Source organism: Phyllobates terribilis, unplaced genomic scaffold (genome assembly GCF_046119375.1).
Source record: "Phyllobates terribilis strain yellow unplaced genomic scaffold, ASM4611937v1 Scaffold_183__1_contigs__length_3771566, whole genome shotgun sequence".
NCBI lineage: Eukaryota > Metazoa > Chordata > Amphibia > Anura > Dendrobatidae > Phyllobates > Phyllobates terribilis.
The window spans coordinates 1084712-1104405 of NW_027362943.1; positions in this window are offsets into that span (position 1 = coordinate 1084712).

Here is a 19694-nt window from a genome sequence, read left to right on the forward strand (position 1 = left end):
GATATAAATAGAGATATATATGAATATATATCTATGTAGTGATGTCTCTATCCACATGAATTAGAGCCAGAGGAGGAGATATGGTGAACAGCCGTCCCACCCATCTCTTCAGCTGTTCACAAAAAACCCAGCCCAGTGAAAAGACAAATAAGTCTCTCAGCATCTTTGACACTGTAGTTACAAATATGGGTTTCCATCACCAACTGTTTAAAAGTTGATGATACATATCTCCTCGGTGACTACCTCTTGAAGCTCATCAAGAGAATGCCAAGAGTGTGCAAAGCAGTCATCAAAGCAAAAGGTGGCTACTTTGAAGAACCTAGATTATAAGACATATTTTCAGTTGTTTCACACTTTTTTGTTAAGTATATAATTCCACATGTGTTAATTCATAGTTTTGCTGCCTTCAGTGTGAATGTACAATTTTCATAGTCATGAAAATACAGAAAAATCTTTAAATGAGAAGGTGTGTCCAAACTTTTGGTCTGTACGTGTATATTCCATGCATTACAATCAGAGGTGTATATACCATGGTTTTTTTTTTATATATAATATTATACATTATAACCTTTTCTTTTTCTTTTGTTATTTTAATCTCAATTTTTCAATATTATTTGTTTTTATTCTGTTATTTCGACAACCTATAATTTCTTTACTTTGAAAAATTGGGCGTGTGGAACTATCAACACGCCCATATGATGGGGCAGTCGAACATATAAATTGTAACTCCCTACATGTATTTGTATACTAGGATTAAGAACTTTTGGTGTTCGATACGCGTAGGTTTCACAGTGTCTCTTTTTCGTTGAAGAGAAGGTGACTCCTACAGGATGAGATAGAAAAATGCAATGAGCCTAAGAACTAACAGGCAGGTAATTGCTTACTACCTGCCTGTTCTACCCTGTGGCGGCTCTGATCACACCTGAACTGCTCCTAACAGCGATTCTGCTGCTTCACGTCAACAGAACAGCTCTTCCGCTTCCCGGCTGCTCTGTCAATGAGGCGAGACTGCCAACTTCATTCTCATTGACAGATGGCTCCCTGCAGTTAGGCAGCAGGGAGCTAGCTGTCAAGTCAGCATGACATCGGCAGTCACACCCCATCAACAGAGCAGAGAGGGAGCTGCAAAATCACTAGCAGGAGCGCTCCGTGACCTCTCTGGAATGGCAGAGATCGGCACCGGGCCCAACAGGCATATCGTTAGCACATACTTACCTTTTAGTTCTTAGGCCCATAGTAAAAAAAAATAAAATAGTCGCGAACAACCCCTTTTAATAATTAGGAGCAGGAATTCTCTGAATGATGCTATAATCAAAAAAACATGAAATTCTCTCCTGCCCAGTCAGTCTGCCCGGTCTGTTACACCATGATTACCGAAACCTCGACTCAGTCCACCAGCCATTTGAATTACCACATACACGGCTCTGCTTGGCCTCTGTTACCAGGCCATTGGCTTGTCTGACTGCACTTACGTTTTGCCCTGGTACCACTTATCTGCATCTCCAGAAGTTTCCCATTTCTCTATTATACTTTTCAAATTACATTTTGAGACTTTCTCCTCCTGTTGTTGCACATAATTTTTTTCCCTTCATCTGCACAGGTATCATTAATCTATCAACTATAATGGCCGTACCAGGTCCTGCAGGTCCTGTATCCCGTACACATGACGTGGGCAGTGCACGGCATGCCGCTAGTTTTTATTCTCAGTGCTCTTATATACGGTGGTAGTTTTACACAATGTTGAGCCTGTGATTTGCAGAGTGAAATGTCTGACTGCTAGAACAGAAGTATACGGCAGATTCTACAGCATGGATACATAAAGGACGTCCTGGGGGAATATACCTCCCTCCAACACTCGTCCAGTCCCTGCCTCACACTAGAGACATTTATAATAACTCCAGGACTATGGAGCTGGTCATTTTCTCATAATCTGTGGCCATTATTAGTGATCTCGCATTGTACGGTAATATCACCCTGGAGGTTGTGATGTATTTAGTGTAATAGCGCCATCTAGAATATACAGTATATATCAGGCGATACCATGCTTTCTATAGTTAGTTGTCTTATGTGCCCTCTATAGCTATATATTATAATTTATATTTCTTTATAATAAATTACTCGATAATTTTACAGCTTTATGATGTTTATTAATCTGCTGTAATTATAAAAGAAAGTCCAACCTTACAGTGGACACAGGTGGAAGTGTCCTCCATGATGGTATTGGGTGAGGTGGAGCAAGTATATAGTCAGTGGGGGATCAGGATGACCAATATCTCCCAGGGTTCCTTGTTATCAGGGAGGTATGCAATCAAAAGATCTTATCCTTTGTCAGGCTGTGTGCCATAAACACATAATGATCCTCTGGCCAGCTGTATGCCATCAACAGGTAATGACCCTCTGACTGTGGCCAACAATAGGTAATGACTCTCCAGCTTTGGACCATTAATAGGCCATCACCCTCCGGCTGTGTGCCATCAACAGGTAATGACCATCCTGCAGTGCGCCATCAACAGGTAATGACTCTCTGGCTATGGCCATCAATAAGTCATCACCCTCTGGCTGTGTACCATCAAATGTTTTTATTTTCTGTCCTGCTGTGTGCCATCAACAGGTAATGACCATCCGGCAGTGAGACATCAACTGGTCATCACCCTCCAGCTGTGTGCCATCAACAGGTAATGACCATCCGGCAGTGCGCCATCAACAGGTAATGACCCTCTGGCTGAAGCCAACAATAGGTAATGACTCTCCAGCTTTGGACCATTAATAGGCCATCACCCACCGGCTGTGTGCCATCAACAGGTAATGACCATCCAGCAGTGCGCCATCAACAGGTAATGACTCTCTGGCTATGGCCATCAATAAGTCATCACCCTCCGGCTGTGTACCATCAAATGTTTTTATTTTCTGTCCTGCTGTGTGCCATCAACAGGTAATGACCATCCGGCAGTGAGACATCAACTGGTCATCACCCTCCAGCTGTGTGCCATCAACAGGTAATGACCATCCGGCAGTGCGCCATCAACAGGTAATGACCCTCTGGCTATGGCCATCAACAGGTCATCACCCTCCGGCTGTGTGCCATCAACAGGTAATGACCATCCGGCAGTGCGCCATGAACAGGTAATGACCATCCGGCTGTGTGCCATCAACAGGTAATGATCCTCTGTCCGGCTGTGTGCCATCAACAGGTAATGACCCTCTGGCTATGGCCATCAATAGGTCATCACCCTCCGGCTGTGTGCCATCAAATGTTTTTATCTTCTGTCCAGTCTTGTGCCATCAAGAGGTAATGACCCTCCAGCTGTGGGCCATCAACAGGTCATCACCCTTCGGCATTTAGGCTTCTTGTCTTCTGTAAGATGCGATTCTTGAGTCTCCTGATGTTAAAAAATATTTAAAAAATCACCGATTAAACTAATAATCTATCTAGTACATAAGCATCACAATTTATAATCTATCTAGTGCATAAGTATGACAATTTAGCTCACAGAACATACACTATGCTAAAACATTAGACCCTACAAGCAGAAATTTGCTAAACTAGCATAAATATAACTGACAAATCAGTAGAAAAATCGCTACCAATGGCACAGCTCTCTTCACATCAACCTGTAACCATAGTAGATAAGAAATAGAGGACAATGCTCATAGTCAGTTATCAACAATTCGGCATGGGGCATCCCGCCAGAGACATTATAATATCTAGTAGATTATAGATGGCAATAGAATTTACCAACAAGCACATAGTACGCCAAACTCAAGTACATAGTATGCCAAACCTCGACATGTTTTCCTAAAATAGGTTCATCAGAAGCACATACTAGACAGTGATACTTAGCAAAGCGTTCATAGATATATGCGCCATATGATAAGGTGCTAAAGTGCAAGTGTGTGACAAAATATCCATTCGATTTCAGGTGCAATGCTGCATTGTATGTAGTAAGATGGTGCCCATCAGACAGCATGTATAGGACTAACCTGTGATGAAGACACGAGCAATGGGAAAGTTCAAGCAGTTGCCTTCTCAATCTTCCTCGCCTCTAAGACATCTAAGGAAACATCTTCTCCTCTTGATTTTGGGTGGAGGTGTAGGCATTTCAGGCTCTGGCATTCTAGTTTCTGACATACTAGGTTCTGACATGGTAGGTTCTGGTGTTCTAGGTTCTGGTGCTCTTGGCTCTGGAATTCTGGGTTGTTGGCTTCTCTGAAAAATCAGTAACCTCTCTTTATGCTCCGTGGAACTTCGAGCTCTTCTTCCTATATTGTTGTGAGGGATCGTTCCGACCCAGACAATATCACTGAACGCCACTTTATAGTTGCAGCTAGGAACCTTTTTCGCATCCTGCGGTGCAGGAGCCATGGATGGAGTAGAACATTTGCCATTGGGCAGGACAGGTGTTCTCCTGGAGTCTTGCTCCTGAATCTGAGGGATGCAAATCGGCTCCTTACAAGCACTTTGTTCCTTCAGAATGGTCTTGTTCTCATGAGTTTTCTGATTGTTTCACCAGGTTCAGACATTGCCCACTTGCTCAGGACAAGACTTAAGGCCAAATACTCTAGTATTGTCAGTAGTGTCATCACCGCAACAAAAACTGCGTCACGGAAGAGCCAAAGAGGAAGATTGATGGAAGCTTGATAGGTGCTTCTCCTGAGATCCACGGGTAGTGGGTCATCCTATAATAAAGAAAAAAAACATAATAAAGTCCTGTATATTTATACCCAATCCAGTCAAACAGAGAGCCCTTGTTATTATACAGTGATGGATACATTATCAAGCAACTTTCAGAAATATCCCATTGAGAAGATCAGGAAGAAGTTTGGGATTCACCTCCAGGGTCCATGGAATATTATTTACAGTTGGACTTTCATATGACGGACGGTCACGTGTCCAGTATGAGAAGTCCTGCAAGAGGCGATATTCTCATTAGCTGATCCTTGTGACCTCCATATTGATGAGAACATACTCGCCCTCAGTGTACTGTAATGTGGGGGGTAGAGCAACGTAAAGCACAGAAATGATAGGATGATACTCATCATCTCCAGAGGTCTCTCAGCACCAAGGTATGGTCAATGAGATACAAGCTGCAGATGGGCCGAGGCTTCTAATATACCCAGGGGTGACATCACAAAGCCCTCTGTGACATCATTGCACAGTTCTATCCATCATGTCACTGATACTTTGGACCTAACTAAATGTCTAAAAGAGAACCCTTCCACATGATTTCCAATCACGGAGCAGCTTCAGTTTTTCAAGAAAAGTTTAAAAAATATAATCTGTGCTGTGATTGGTCACAATGGCACATGAAGCAGAACGTCTTTAGATCTTTTAAAGGGAAAGTGTCAGCAATTTTTTTACAATTGTAAAATTGTAAAGTATTTATATTTATATATAAATCCACATATATATTTAAAAAGGTTTTAATGGTATAATATCTGAAAAAAATATTTTAACTCTTTTGATGTTTTCATCTTGTAAACACTAGGGGGAGCAGCTGCTGACATTTCCCATGAAAACAGAATGCAGCTAGCTCGCATTACGACTGCAGTAAAAGTGGGCGGGATCTGCTCACATGGGTGTGATGTCACTCCTCCCCTTCTGGGCGTTTGCAAAAAGGTAAATGAGACTGTAGTTTAGGATCACAGTGCGGAGCGATCACTGGTGACTGCAAAGTGATATATAAGGGACAACACCAAAGTCATTAATCACTACAAGGACAAGGCAGGAATGTGGGAGTCAGAGGGGTCACCCCACACTTATATCCCCTCTGACTGTCACTTCCTAAGCTCCTTTCCCTGCCATAACCTCTTATTCCCGCAGGTAAATTCTTACAGGACCCCCCTCCCCATCCCCTTCCCCTGCCGCAGCTGATTCTAAACGTCCTCCATATGTAATAATAGACAGGTACTCACCGGCAGCCTATGGTAATTCACAGGGTAGAACAGGGTACAGCACAGAAACAATATGGCGATCCTCATTGTCTCCAGGGGGTATCTCAGCACCAAGATATGGCCAATGAGATATGAGCTCCAGGTGGATGGAGCCCCCTTATATACCCCAAGGGTGACATCACAACGCCCTCTGTGACATCATCACCCACAACATTCCGTCACATGACATCACCCAGCACCAGCATCATGTGACCCAGCATAAATAGAAAGTCCTTGTTGCCTATAGCAACTATTCAAAACTAAGGTTAAACTTTTCCAACAGCTAAAGGCGGCTCTGTGATGGCAGTTTCTTCTTGTGGACGGTTGTGATAAATCTGCAGAACATCTACATAACGCGACATGTAGAAAATCCTGTCTTTTCCCCTCTGTTCTTCCTCTGGTGCTACAGAGACCGATAGAAGGAGCTTTTCCAGACCTTACAGTGCACAATATGGGACCTAATCACTGATATCCCAGATCTCCTCAGTACAAGCATACCGCCAACCTATGAGGACTAGAAAGAGGGCGAAACCATGCGGCACGCGTATTCTGACCACGCCCCTATCCACACCCCAAGCCACGTCCATTTACCATGTCTTTCTCCCCCGGCAAGAAGAGTTATCAGAGGGGCGGTGGCAGTGAGGGACATTCAGCAGAAACTCGGGACTGCAGGGCATAGACCTAAATCCGGGACTGTCTGCTGTATCCAGGACGGCTGGGACTAGAGATGAGAGGATCGACTCATGGGACTCAGGTCCAGCATCCAGGTCAGTGGTAATTGGTGGCTGGACGGGAGGCCCTGTCGCGGCTTTAGATTAGCCCGGGCTGCTGCAATATCATCTGTGCGTCCTGCTCTTCTCTAGTTGGGACCTGTGGATTATTTTTTGTTCCCTCATTCACAGTCGGACCCTTCAGAACTTTCTCATCTCTGTGTAGTTTCACTATATGACATCTGGCTTTTTTGTGTCTGTAAGGCCGTGTTCACACGTAGCATAAATACTGTGCACCAATCTACACAATAACAATCTCCTCTGGTTATTGCATCTTTGGTGCACTATTTTAGGCTTTTTCCCCCTTATTTGATGCATTTTGGTGCAGATGTGAAACCGCTTTTTTAATTGTTTTTTACAGTACAGAAAAGCTTTGATTCTGCACTTAAAAAAGTATCTGCAGTTTCTTACAGACGTTTTTTTATGCTCCACATAGAAGTCTATAGAGGAAAAAAATCACCAAAACCGCACAGGGTGGGGGCAGGGTGAGGGACACTGAGGGCAGAATGGAGGCATGGGGGGGTCGAATGGGAAACATGGAGGCAGAATTGGAGACATTGGGGGCAGAATGGAGTCACATTGGGGGAGAATGGAGTCATATTGGAGGCAGAATGGAAACACATTGAGGGCAGAATGGAGACATGGGGGGCAGAATGGAGACGGGGCAGAATGGAGACAGGGGGGCAGAATGGAGACGGGGCAGAATGGAGACAGGGGGGCAGAATGGAGACAGGGGAGAAGAATGGAGACAGGGGGGCAGAATGGAGACGGGGCAGAATAGAGACCGGGGGGCAGAATAGAGACCGGGGGCAGAATGGAGATAGGGGGCAGAATGGAGACATGGGGACAGTATGGAGACATTGGGGGCTGAACAGAAACCAGAGGGCAGTATGGATGGAGACAAGGCTGGCAGTAATCTGTCAACCCGATCAGCGATGTGCCGGACTCGAGCGCCAGGTAGGCAGCACACTGTTCGACGATCCCTGTCTTTGTGACAGATTGCCCTATCTGTTTCCCTAATAATTGAGTCCCCCACTACCAGCACCTGCCTGGCCTGCCCTGCTCTCCTATTTCTGCATATGATTTTTAAAATAGTTTTCCAATATAGGATTATTGATTTTAAAGAAGACTTTTGGATGCTGGATCACTCCTTGTTTTTTCCTACTTTTGTACATTACCCTGGACTATTGCTCGTCATTTTTTGTCTCCGTATATATGTATTTCATGACGAGTTGTCCACCTGAGTCCTTCAATACCTGCATGTGTATTATGCCATTATATAACCTTTGATTTTTTTATACTGGGTTTAACATGCTACTATTTCCTATGAGTTATTACTAAGAACTAACAGGCAGGTAATTGCTAACTACCTGCCTGTTTTAGCCGGTGGCGACTCAGATCGCTCCTGAACTGCTCCTAACAGCAATTCTGGTGTTTCACGTCAACAGGACAGCTCTTCCTTTTCCCATCTGCTCTGTCATGGAGGCATGACTGCCAACTTCATGCTGATTGGCAGCCGGCTCCCTGCTGTTAGGCAGCGGGGAGCCAGCTGTCAGTCAGCATGACACCAGCAGTCATGCCCCATCAACAGAGCAGAGCGGGAGCTGGAGAATCACCAGCAGGAGCGGGCTGTGACCACTGTTAGCAGGCAAAGATTGGCCTGTAAGTTCTTAGGTTCACGGTAAAAAAAAAAAAATAGTCCCGGACAACCCCTTTAAATATTAAGGAGCAGGAATTCTCCGAATGATTCTATAATCAAAAGAACATAAAATTCTCTCCTGCCCAGTCAGTCTGCCCGGTCTGTTACACCATGATTACCAAAACTTCAACCCATTTCCCTGCCCATTTATTATTACCACATACCCGACTCTGCTTGACCCGTTTCCAGGTCATTGTGTTGTCTGACTACACTTACGTTTCTCCCTGGTACCACATATCTGCATCTCATACTCTTCAAATTACATTTTGAGACTTTCTCCTCCTGTTGTTGCACATATTTTTTTCCCTTCATCTGCACAGGTATCATTAATCTATCAACTATAATGGCCGTACCAGGTCCTGCAGGTCCTGTATCCCGTACACATGACGTGGGCAGTGTACTGCATGCCGCTAGTTTTTATTCTGAGTGCTCTTATATACGGTGGTAGTTTTACACAATATTGAGCCTGTGATTTGCAGAGTGAAATGTCTGACTGCTAGAACAGAAGTATACGGCAGATTCTACAGCATGGATACATAAAGGACGTCCTGGGGGAATATACCTCCCTCCAACACTCGTCCAGTCCCTGCCTCACACTAGAGACATTTATAATAACTCCAGGACTATGGAGCTGGTCATTTTCTCATAATCTGTGGCCATTATTAGTGATCTCGCATTGTACGGTAATATCACCCTGGAGGTTGTGATGTATTTAGTGTAATAGCGCCATCTAGAATATACAGTATATATCAGGCGATACTATGCTTTCTATAGTTTGTCATCTTATGTGCCCTCTATAGATATATATTATACTTTATATTTATTAATAATAAAATTACTCGACACTTTTTCAGCTTTATGATATTTATTAATCTGCTGTAATTACAAAAGAAAGTCCAACCTTACAGTGGACACAGGTGGAATTGTCCTCCATGATGGTATAGGGTGAGGTGGAGCAAGTATATAGTCAGTGGGGGTTCAGAATGATCAGTATTCACTAGGGTCCCTTGTAATCAGGGAGGAACCTGGATGTGTCCCATCAAAAGTTATTGACCCACTGTCCAGCTGTGTACCATCAACAGGTAATGAACCTCTGGCTGTGGGCCATCAATAGGTCATCACCCTCCAGCATTTAGCCACCCAGAAATCTGAACTTCAAGTTTATCGTCATCTGTAGGATGTGAACCACAGATGGTTACGATGCTGATGACATCAGGAGGTATCCCTCAAATCTGTGATGGATCAGGAATAGATGAGATGCAAGCGATGGAAACTACAGGCAGATGTTTTCTCAATCTTTTTTGCCTCTTAGACATCTACAGAAAAATCTTCTCTCGATTCTGTGTTGCAGTATTGTGGGCTTTCTAGGCTCCAGCATTCAAGGTTCTGAATCTCTAGGCTCTGGTATTCTTGGTACTGGTGTGCTCAACTCTGGCGTTCTCGGCTCTGAAATTCTAGGTTATTGGTTATTGGTTTCATTCAAAGATCAGAAACCTCTTTTTGCTCTGTAGAACTTCGAGCTCTTCTTCTGCTGTAATATGGTACAGTATGGACCCAGACAATATCACTGAAACCCTCTTTATAGTTGCGTCTAGGAACTTTATTCGCATCCTATGGTGCAGGAGCCATGGATGGACCAGAACATTTGCCATTTGGCAGAACAGTTATTCTCCTGGAAACTTGCTCCTGAATCTGAGGGATACAAATTGGTTCCTTACAAGTACTTTGTTCTTCCAGAATGTTTTTGTTCTTAGGAGTGGGTTTTATAGTTGTTTCACCAGGTTTAGACTTTGCCTTCTTGCTCAGGACAAGCCTTAAAGCGCGCATGTGAGCAGGACTGTGCTTAGTAAACTACATACACTGACCGGTGGGCGCCATTACACTGAGTAAAATGATACCTTTGTTGATGAAATCCGTCCAGAGGTTCTTTTGCAATCTTTATTTTCAGTTCTGCCATAATGATATGCTCTTGCTCTGGGGTGGGACTTTAGGGAGGGGCTGTAAGTGGTGCTCTCATTATGTATTCCTATCTCTGGCCTCTGACAGTTCACTGTGCTTCTGCTTCTATTTTAAATATTGCCTTTTGTAATTTCTCTGTCAATTTGAAATTTACATCCCCCAAAATGGCCGCCGGGGCCCGCGCATGCGCAGTAGCATCTTTCGGTTGCTGGGTGCCATATTGCTGCAGGCAAGTTTCTTTTTCCTTTAGCAAAATGGCGACCGCGCGTGTGCTACCGAAAGATGCTACTGCGCATGCCTGGGCCTTTGCAGCCATTTTGGGGATGTAAATTTCAAATTGGCAGAGAAATTACAAAGGCAATATTTAAAATATTAGGCCGGCGACTGAAAGCACAGTGACCTGTCAGAGATAGGCATACATAATGAGAGCACCAGCTACAGCACCTCCCTAAAGTCCTGCCCCAGAGCACGAGTATCTCATTATGGCAAAACTGAAACTAAAGATTATAAAAGAACCTCTGGACGGATTTCATCAACAAAGCTATCATTTTACTCAGTGTAATGGCGCCCACCGGTCAGTGTATGTGGTTTACTAAGCACAATCCTGCTGACAGGTGCGCTTTAAAGCCAAGTTCTCTAGTATTGTCACAAGTGTCATCAGCGCAACAAAAACTGTGGCACGGAAGATCCAAAGAGGAAGCTTGATGGAATCTTCAGAGGAATTTTTCCAGGGAACCACACGTAGTGGGTCATCCTGTAATAAAAAAAAATCATTTAGAAATTCTCTTATACATAATCTAATCAACCAGAGAGCCCTTGTTATTATATAGTCATGGATAAAATATAAAGCAGCTTCATGAATATCCCATAGAGAAGATCAGGGAGAAGTTTGGGATTTACCTTGAGGGTCCATGGAATATTGTTTATGGTTGGACTTTCATATGATGGACGGTGATGTATCCAGTATGAAAAGCCCTGCAAAAGGTGATAACATTAGCTGAACCTTTGTGACCCCATATGGATGAGACCATACTCAACATCAGTGTACTGTGAAGAAGGGAGTAAAGCAACGTAAAGCTCAGAAATGGATAGTATAATACTCATCATCTTCAGAGGTCTCGCTGCAACAATTGAAAAAATGTAAAGCACTAAAGTTTTAATTTAAAAAAAAAAATCTTTTAATGGTAAAAAAATATAAAAATTGTAAAAGTTTTGATATTTTCAACTTTTAAACACTAGGGGGAGCAGCTGCAGACATTTCCCATGAATCTAGTGTAGTGTTAGATTGCATTAAGACTGCAGTAAAAGTGGGCGGGATGTGCTCACATGGTGTGATGTCTCCTCCCCTCTTTTTCTGGTCCTTTGCAAAAAGATAAGTGAGAATGTAGTTTAGGGTCACAGTGCGGAGACATTCTGTTGGCTGCTGCAAAGTGATACCAAGAGGTAAACAGTGTCACCAAGGACGGATAGCAGCGGGGGCGTTGTTAGGGTCTTAAAAGATCAGGTCCCAAACACCAAGGCATGTCCACCCTCTCCTCAGTATAGATGGATACAGGAGAATACAGCCGCCCCTGTAAGTGCTGCAAACATTGAATATATGACATTTGAACCGCATTACTGCTATATAGAATTTACTTAGAAAAATTACAGTATTTAGCACATAAATTGGCAAATTCAGGAGAGCCCACTAGCCGTGACAAGGTGACCTTTCTTTGATGGGATCCTAATCCTAATATTTATCAGTCATGCCTCTCCCGGGCTATAAGCGTAAAAATTTAAAGGGCAGGTAGGATCCAGCATTAATTAAAAGCCTTAGGCACCTTCATAAATTCATATAAAACCGTTACCGGAAAAACACCATCTATAATATAACACTGCAAGCGTGTCTCTGTCTGAAGCCTCGATAGACTGCGCATGCGCGACGCGCAGTCTGGCTCCAGACAGAATCACCCATCCAGCCGTTACAGGTAAGAGGAGTGTATGGCGCCGTAGATCGCAGTATGCGTAGGCACTGAACGCATACCACGATCTCCGACGCCATACTTACATACTTACCTGACCGGGAGGAGCGTTGCCGCAGCGCCTCTCTTCGCCAGAGACCGGGGAAGGAGTGGGGCGCCGGATCGGCGCATGCACATAGCGCCATCTTGTGCCATTTTACTGAAGACTCATTTGCAGTGTGTCTTCAGCAAAATGGCGCCGGACAGCGCGGTGCTCCGTCGCCACACTCCTCCCCCAGCCTCCGGCAGAACAGGACGCAGCAGCGCTGGAGCACAGAGAAGAAAGGTGAGTATAACTTTTTATTTTTTTCTATGTGTGTACAGTGTGAAAGGGATGAGGGGGCCACACATACCAGAATTGTGGGGTGAGGGGACCATGCATACCAAGATTGTGGGGTGAGGGGATCAAGCATACCAGGATGAGGGGTACCATGCATACCAGGATTGGGGGGTGAGGGGACCATGCATATCAGGATTGGGGGGTGAGGGGTACCACACATAACAGGATTGGGGGGTGAGGGGTACCACACATGCCAGGATTGGGGGGTGAGGGGACCATGCATACCAGGATTGGGGTGTGAGGGGACCATGCATACCAGGATTGGGGGGTGAGGGGACCATGCATACCAGGATTGGGGTGTGAGGGGTGCCATGTATAACAGAATAGGGATGTGAGGGGTGCCATGCATACCAGAATAGGGATGAGGGGTACCATACATACCAGGATTGGGGGGTGAGGGGACCATGCATATCAGGATTGGGGGGTGAGGGGTACCACACATAACAGGATTGGGGGGTGAGGGGTACCACACATGCCAGGATTGGGGGGTGAGGGGACCATGCATACCAGGATTGGGGCGTGAGGGGACCATGCATACCAGGATTGGGGGGTGAGGGGACCATGCATACCAGGATTGGGGTGTGAGGGGTGCCATGTATAACAGAATAGGGATGTGAGGGGTGCCATGCATACCAGAATAGGGATGAGGGGTACCATACATACCAGGATAGGAATGCGGGGTACCATGCATACCAGGATGAGGGGTACCATACATACCATGATAGGGATGAGGGGTACCGTGTATGCCAGGATTGGGGATGAAGGGTACTATGTATACCAGGATTGGGGATGAGGGACCCATGCATACCAGGATAGGGATGAGGGGTGCCATGCATACCAGGATGAGGGTGAGCGGCCCATGCATACCAGGATCTGGGATACCATACATACCAGGATAGGGATGAGGGATGGGGTACCACACATACCAGGATTGGGGGTGAGGGGTGCCATGCATACCAAGATTGGGGGTGAGGGGTGCCATGCATACCAGGATTGGGGGTGAGGGGTGCCATGCATACCAGGATTGGGGGTGAGGGATGCCATGCATACCAGGATTGGGGGTGAGGGGTGCCTTGTATACCAGGATTGGGGGTGAGAGGTGCCATACATACCAGGATGGGATGGTGGGGACAGGATGGGGGCAGCACAAATACCAGGAGGGGGGCAGCACATACCAGCATGGGAGACCATATACCAATAAAAATGCTTGCCACCCGGGCGTAGAACGGGTTGAATAGCTAGTAGGTTATAATGGGCACGTGTGGTATCCATGAGAAAAACGGATGCCACACGTAACGCAGACACGTACATGTGAAGGGGGCCTTAGGCTGATCAGAGGAGTGCACAGTCAGAAAAGGAGGCTGTCACAACCTCCAAAAGTGAACTATAAAAAAAACTTGACCAGCTCCTCCGAACAGAATAAAGCAAGCGTGAACAGGTGCAAGCTGCCTTAAGCTACAAGACTGCAGTCACTTTATGTGACTGCAGACTTGTGAATCCTCACATTGCACGCCCTGCTCGCTGTGAGGATTTTCAGGTGTCGGGTGTGTGACCACAAGCATGTGATACGCATACTTCTACTTCTGGCCACATTCTGACTAGACTGTGTTCGGCTGCACTCAATTCACATCGGGCACCGACACCAGAGAACCCTCACAGCGCGCACAGAGAAATTGCAGGCTTGTAGCCTAAAGCTGGACAACCCCTTTAAGGTTGTTTTTCTTTTTCTTAAAACAAACCCTGTCCCCTGTAAAATTTTCAAGAAGGTTGGAAATTCTCTTTAAAGGAATTTTCCTTTAAATGTATGTTATTTACATACTTGCAGTCATGTGCGGACGAGACTCATCTTGCTCCACTCAATATAAGAGAATTGAAAGAATCTGGATGAGACTAGTCGGCATGTGACTGCAAGTATGTAAATCGCATACATGAGGTCAAGTGACCGCCCTCCCGCATTAAAATACAGGAAAATCGAGACAGTGTGCGCAAATCGTGACAGTGTGATAATTCAGCTGTCTGCAGTCAGAGTAACTGCAGACTTTTCTCTTGTGACCAGAAAACAACTATAAGAGAGTAAAGGATATTTCCGGGCATATGGGATTGATGACCTCTCTACATATACAGGATAGGTCATGAAAAGCAGATAGGTGGGGTCTGACAGCTGGTGCCCCCATCGGTCAGCTGTTACAAGCTCCGGAGCAAGCGCAGCTCTATCCAGAGTGTAGTGGCCTCTGCCAGTCGCTGCTGGTACTGTAGTCACTACTATTCAAATGAACAGGAGCTGAGCTGCAGAACCAGCAGCAGCCGCTCAGTAATGCCGCCTGAGCAACCTGCTGCTCTTGGGGGCGCCAGGTGTCGGACCCCCACTGATCTGCTATTGATGACCTATCCTGTAGATGTAGATAGGTCATCAATACTGTATGCCCGGATATCCCTTTATATCTTATAGGGTTTTCTGCTTGCAAAAGAAAAGTCTGCAGTCTCTCTCTGTGACAGCTGAATTATGACGCAGTGTGATAAGGCAATACTGTATGCCCAGACATCCCTTTATATTTTGTCAAACTCAAATACCCGGAGGGCCAAAATGAAAAGCTTGGACAAAGTTGCAAGACAACCGTGATATTTATTTAAAAAATGTCTAGAATTGAGGAAGTTTTCCCTTATCAAATATAACATTGAATAGTCCTCCATACAGTATAATAGCCCCGCATAGTCCTCCATGCAGAATAATGGCCCACATAGTCATCAATACAGTATAATGGCCCCACATAGTCCTCCATACAGTATAATGTGTCCCACATAGACCTCCATGCAGAATAATGGCCCCACATAGTACTCCATACAGTATAATGGGTCCCACATAGTCCTCCATGCAGAATAATGGCCCCACATAGTCCTCCATGCATAACAATGGCCCCACATAGTCCTCCATGCAGAATAATGGCCCCACATAGTCCTCCATACAATATAATGGGTCCAACATAGTCCTCCATGCAGAATAATGGCCCCACATAGTCCTCCATGCAGAATAATGGCCCCACATAGTCCTCCATACAGTATAATGGCCCCACATAGTCCTCCATACAGAATAATGGCCTCACATAGTCCTCCATCCTGAATAATGGGCCCCACATAGTGTTCCACACAGTATAGTGGGCCCCATATAGTGCTCCATACAGTATAATGGGCCCCACATAGTGCTCCATACAGTATACTGGCCCCACATAGTGCTCCTTCAGTATAATGGCCCCACATAATCCTCCATACAGTATAATGGGCCCGACACAGTGCTCCATACAGTATAATTGGCCCCACACAGTGCTCCATACAGTATAATGTGGCGCCCCTGAGGGTTCAGTCGCCACAGGGGTACTGCTCCTCAGACCGAGGTGTGGTATCTCCTCTCCAAGGTAAGGATGGAGTACTACACAGGACCCCTGCCACGGACTCAACACTACACCACTCCAGTTCAGGACGGGGATCTAAAGCCCTGGGTCTGAATGGAGGCGTTGGGGGGAACCAAAGTAAGGGGGAACCAAGTAGTGAGTGAGGGTGGAGGAAGCACTTTATAACACACCTTAATAGAATCATATATAAACAGAGGCCATCTTTAGTACCGGGTCTTTGGTCGCAGTTCCCTGGAGTGGTTAGTCAGTACAAGCTGCAGCTGTTCTAGGATTCTGTGATTCCCGGTCTCAGGCCTCGAGACTGGGGATTGGGGCAGAGTTGAGTTATAGCCAGCTCTGTTACTGGTCTTAGTCCACACAAGAAGGCAAAAGAGGGGAGCAGAGGAGATAGGCTCCACAGGCGAAAGGATCTCAGAGGGTGCGGACGGAGCGGAGTCGCCACCTGCATGCCTCATTCTGGCTTAGTCAGAGAGACCCTGCCGCAAGAGGGGGTACCGGTCCCCGATTATCTGACCTTGCACTTCACGTCTCTGTCAGAAAAGTCCGGAGGCTCATGTGGATCCCAGGGGGATACGGACGGAGCGGAGTCGCCACCTGTATCCTCTAATCTGCGTTTATCCAGAGGGACCCGGCCTTACAACAAGTTCTCACCACCAGTCACCAATAAGGGCACCCAGTCGGTCCAGGGGCTACACGCCACCCGTAAAGGGCATCGCAGTACCCGTACGGGACTCAGTGGGGAACACAAGGAGGGAGAAGGAGAATTAAGAGAAGAGAGGAACACACTAGAGCTTGGGGTCCTGTCAAGTGCACCTGAAGTACTTGGAGTGTGCTGAACCCTGTGGCGCCAAGGGGATGGGGACTACTCGGCGCCCAGGCCTTAATGCCTGTTCTTGGGGGATGTCGCGGTGGTCGGCTCCCGGGCCCATACACTGAGGTCTCTCTTAAAAAGGGGAAAATGAAATGTCAAAGTTCGTGACGCCACCTATGGTGTCTGGTGAGGATCACCAGCGTTGCGACCGTCCACTGAGGCCGGTGTTGTGGCAGCTTAGATGGAATCACTTCCCACAGGCGGATCGAGGCTTCAGGGCAGCGTAGGAGTTGGGAATGCAGGACAGAGGGGACCCAGCCAGAGTAAGAAGGGGAAGCACACACAAAAGTCACTTCTGTACCTTTACTGGAAATAGTTCAGGAACACTCCGGAGCTCTGTAGGGTGAGGGGTGCACGTCTAGATTCTCCCCAGTGAGCGGGTGTACGGCCTCCTGTTTCTTGCCTCTCTGTAGTAAGTTTCTGACTTGCCTGGAGCTATGCCTAACTTATTTTCTGTCCTGCATCGGCTGATCCTGTGGTAGGGCCTTCTGTTAGAGTACACACCCCCTGGTATATGGGGCCTCGGTAACTCCCGACCCTGGTATAACAGTCAGCGTTTGGTATTCCTGAGACATGTAGTTCACCAGGGGTTCTGGTTGTCCTCTGCTGGGTGTAAAGAATCCCTGCAGACTCGGACCCGTTGTCCGGTATATGGTTTCTGGGGTGAGCTGGTAAAGCCCCTCTGCCCCCAATGCTACTCGCTCCTCTAGCCTTCGGCCTACTCGGGCCCTCACTAGGCTATACACACTGGCAGTTAGCTGGCTGCCTCTTCTACTGCTCTCTGAGTGTCAGCAACGCTCCTAGCTCACTTAACTCGAGATGCTTGAGTCTGACTGAGCTCCACTGCAGACTGACCTGTTTCTCTGTGTCTCACGCTGCAGGAACTGGCTGTGGACTCCAGACTGTTCTGTCTCCACTCACTTCCTGAGGAGAACTAACTCACAGACCGCCTCTGGCTAGCTCCACCCTCCGTATTTATATCCCTATCCGGACTCCCTCTGGTGGACTGAGGTAGGGTGGAGGTGTGTGTATGCTCCGAGGGCCTCTTGTGGAGAAATCCTTTAATACACCCCTCCAAGGATCTGTGGCTCCATGCACAGCAGGGCATCACATTCCCCCCTAGTTGAACTCAGCACTCCCGGGCTGAAGCACATTTTGTAACAACAACAACAACAAGCTTCCCTTTATGGGAGGTTAGGACACTTGAACGTTGCATAACCAGAACATGGATAAATATACATATATAGTTCAATAAACAGTAGGCAATGAGCAACCAGAAAGTCCAAGTCACTTCCGAAGAGGTTGCGCAAAGGGGCACTCAGGGAGTGCAAATATGTACAAATAAAGTCTTTGAGCTGCACATAGTCCTAAGCCACAGAGTTCTTAGATACCCAAGTGGGTAATGGGAAGCAAATAAGTAAAGTGTCCGTTTCACTTGGATTGTCCATTAGAGGGGCAAGATATAAGTTAAAGCCCTGTAAAAGGCAATAAATACATAGCAATACATACACCGGATAATCCAATAATATACAGTATTATACAATACAATACCATACCCCAGGGATAACTATCTACATCTGTCGAGGTTTAACTATTTTACTTAGTGTACCTGACAGGGAGTTGACCTTTCATGCTACGTGTAGATCTGCGTAGTGCGGTGGTCTGTGTAGTGTCAGTGTTTCTCTCAGCTACCCTGTTTGTTCTACTAGTGATGGTATTGAAAAACTGCCTTAACATCGCTAATGGGCTGGCAAGTTCACCATTGGCTGGGCCTTCTTGCTCTGTTTCTGCCGGGGATCCTTCTTCCTGGGATTCTTCCTGAGCAGGCTTTTCTGCGGCACTAGGCTCTTCTGCAGCACTTACAGGTTCAACTTGCTGTGGAGGGTCTTCTGGCTGTTGGAAGAATTGGAGTACTGGAATTATGACTGCTCCTCCGATTTGAGGCCAATCTGCCGGGAAGTCTCCTAAATCAGTATGTATTACTGCTTCATCAGGTTCCTCCGGGAAAATGAGAGGCACTTCTTCTTGGGGTTTTAGCAGATCTGGACACAACTTCAAGTGGTCCCTAGATACTGTTGCAGTTGTTCTTCCTCCATCTTTGCTGATCAGACATGTCTTCCTGTTGTCAAACCTTGAATTCAACACAGTGTAGGGTTCTCTCTCCCACTGGTCATCAAGCTTCTGGTTCCTCCGCTTCCTTTTCAATACCACTTCTCCTGGTGTGACTGGTTCTGCTGGTGCACTTCTGTTGTATTGTGCTTCTTGTTTATCCCTCACCCGAGTGAGACTGTCTTTGACACATGCTTGTACTCTTCTGTACTGCTCCTGTCTGGTCGTGTCCCAGTCTTCAGTGGTCACATCTGCTTCTGGTTCTACAACACCAAGCTCCAGGTCCATGGGCAGCTTTCCTGGTCTTGCCCGCATGAGATATACCGGAGTGCAATTGGTGGAACTTACTGGTATGTGATTATACAGATCCACTAGGTCAGGTAGTAGGTCTGGACACTGGTTTCTCTCTTCTAGTCGTATAGTCTTCAGTAGATCGATGATGATATTATTCATCTTTTCAAAGAGACCGTTAGTTTGGGGGTGGTACGGTGTAGTCCTGATCTTTTTACACCCGTACAGATGGCAGAACTCTTTGAACAATTCAGCCTCAAAGGCCGGGCCTTGGTCAATCAGTACCTGCTCAGGGTATCCATGGGGTCTGCAGAAGT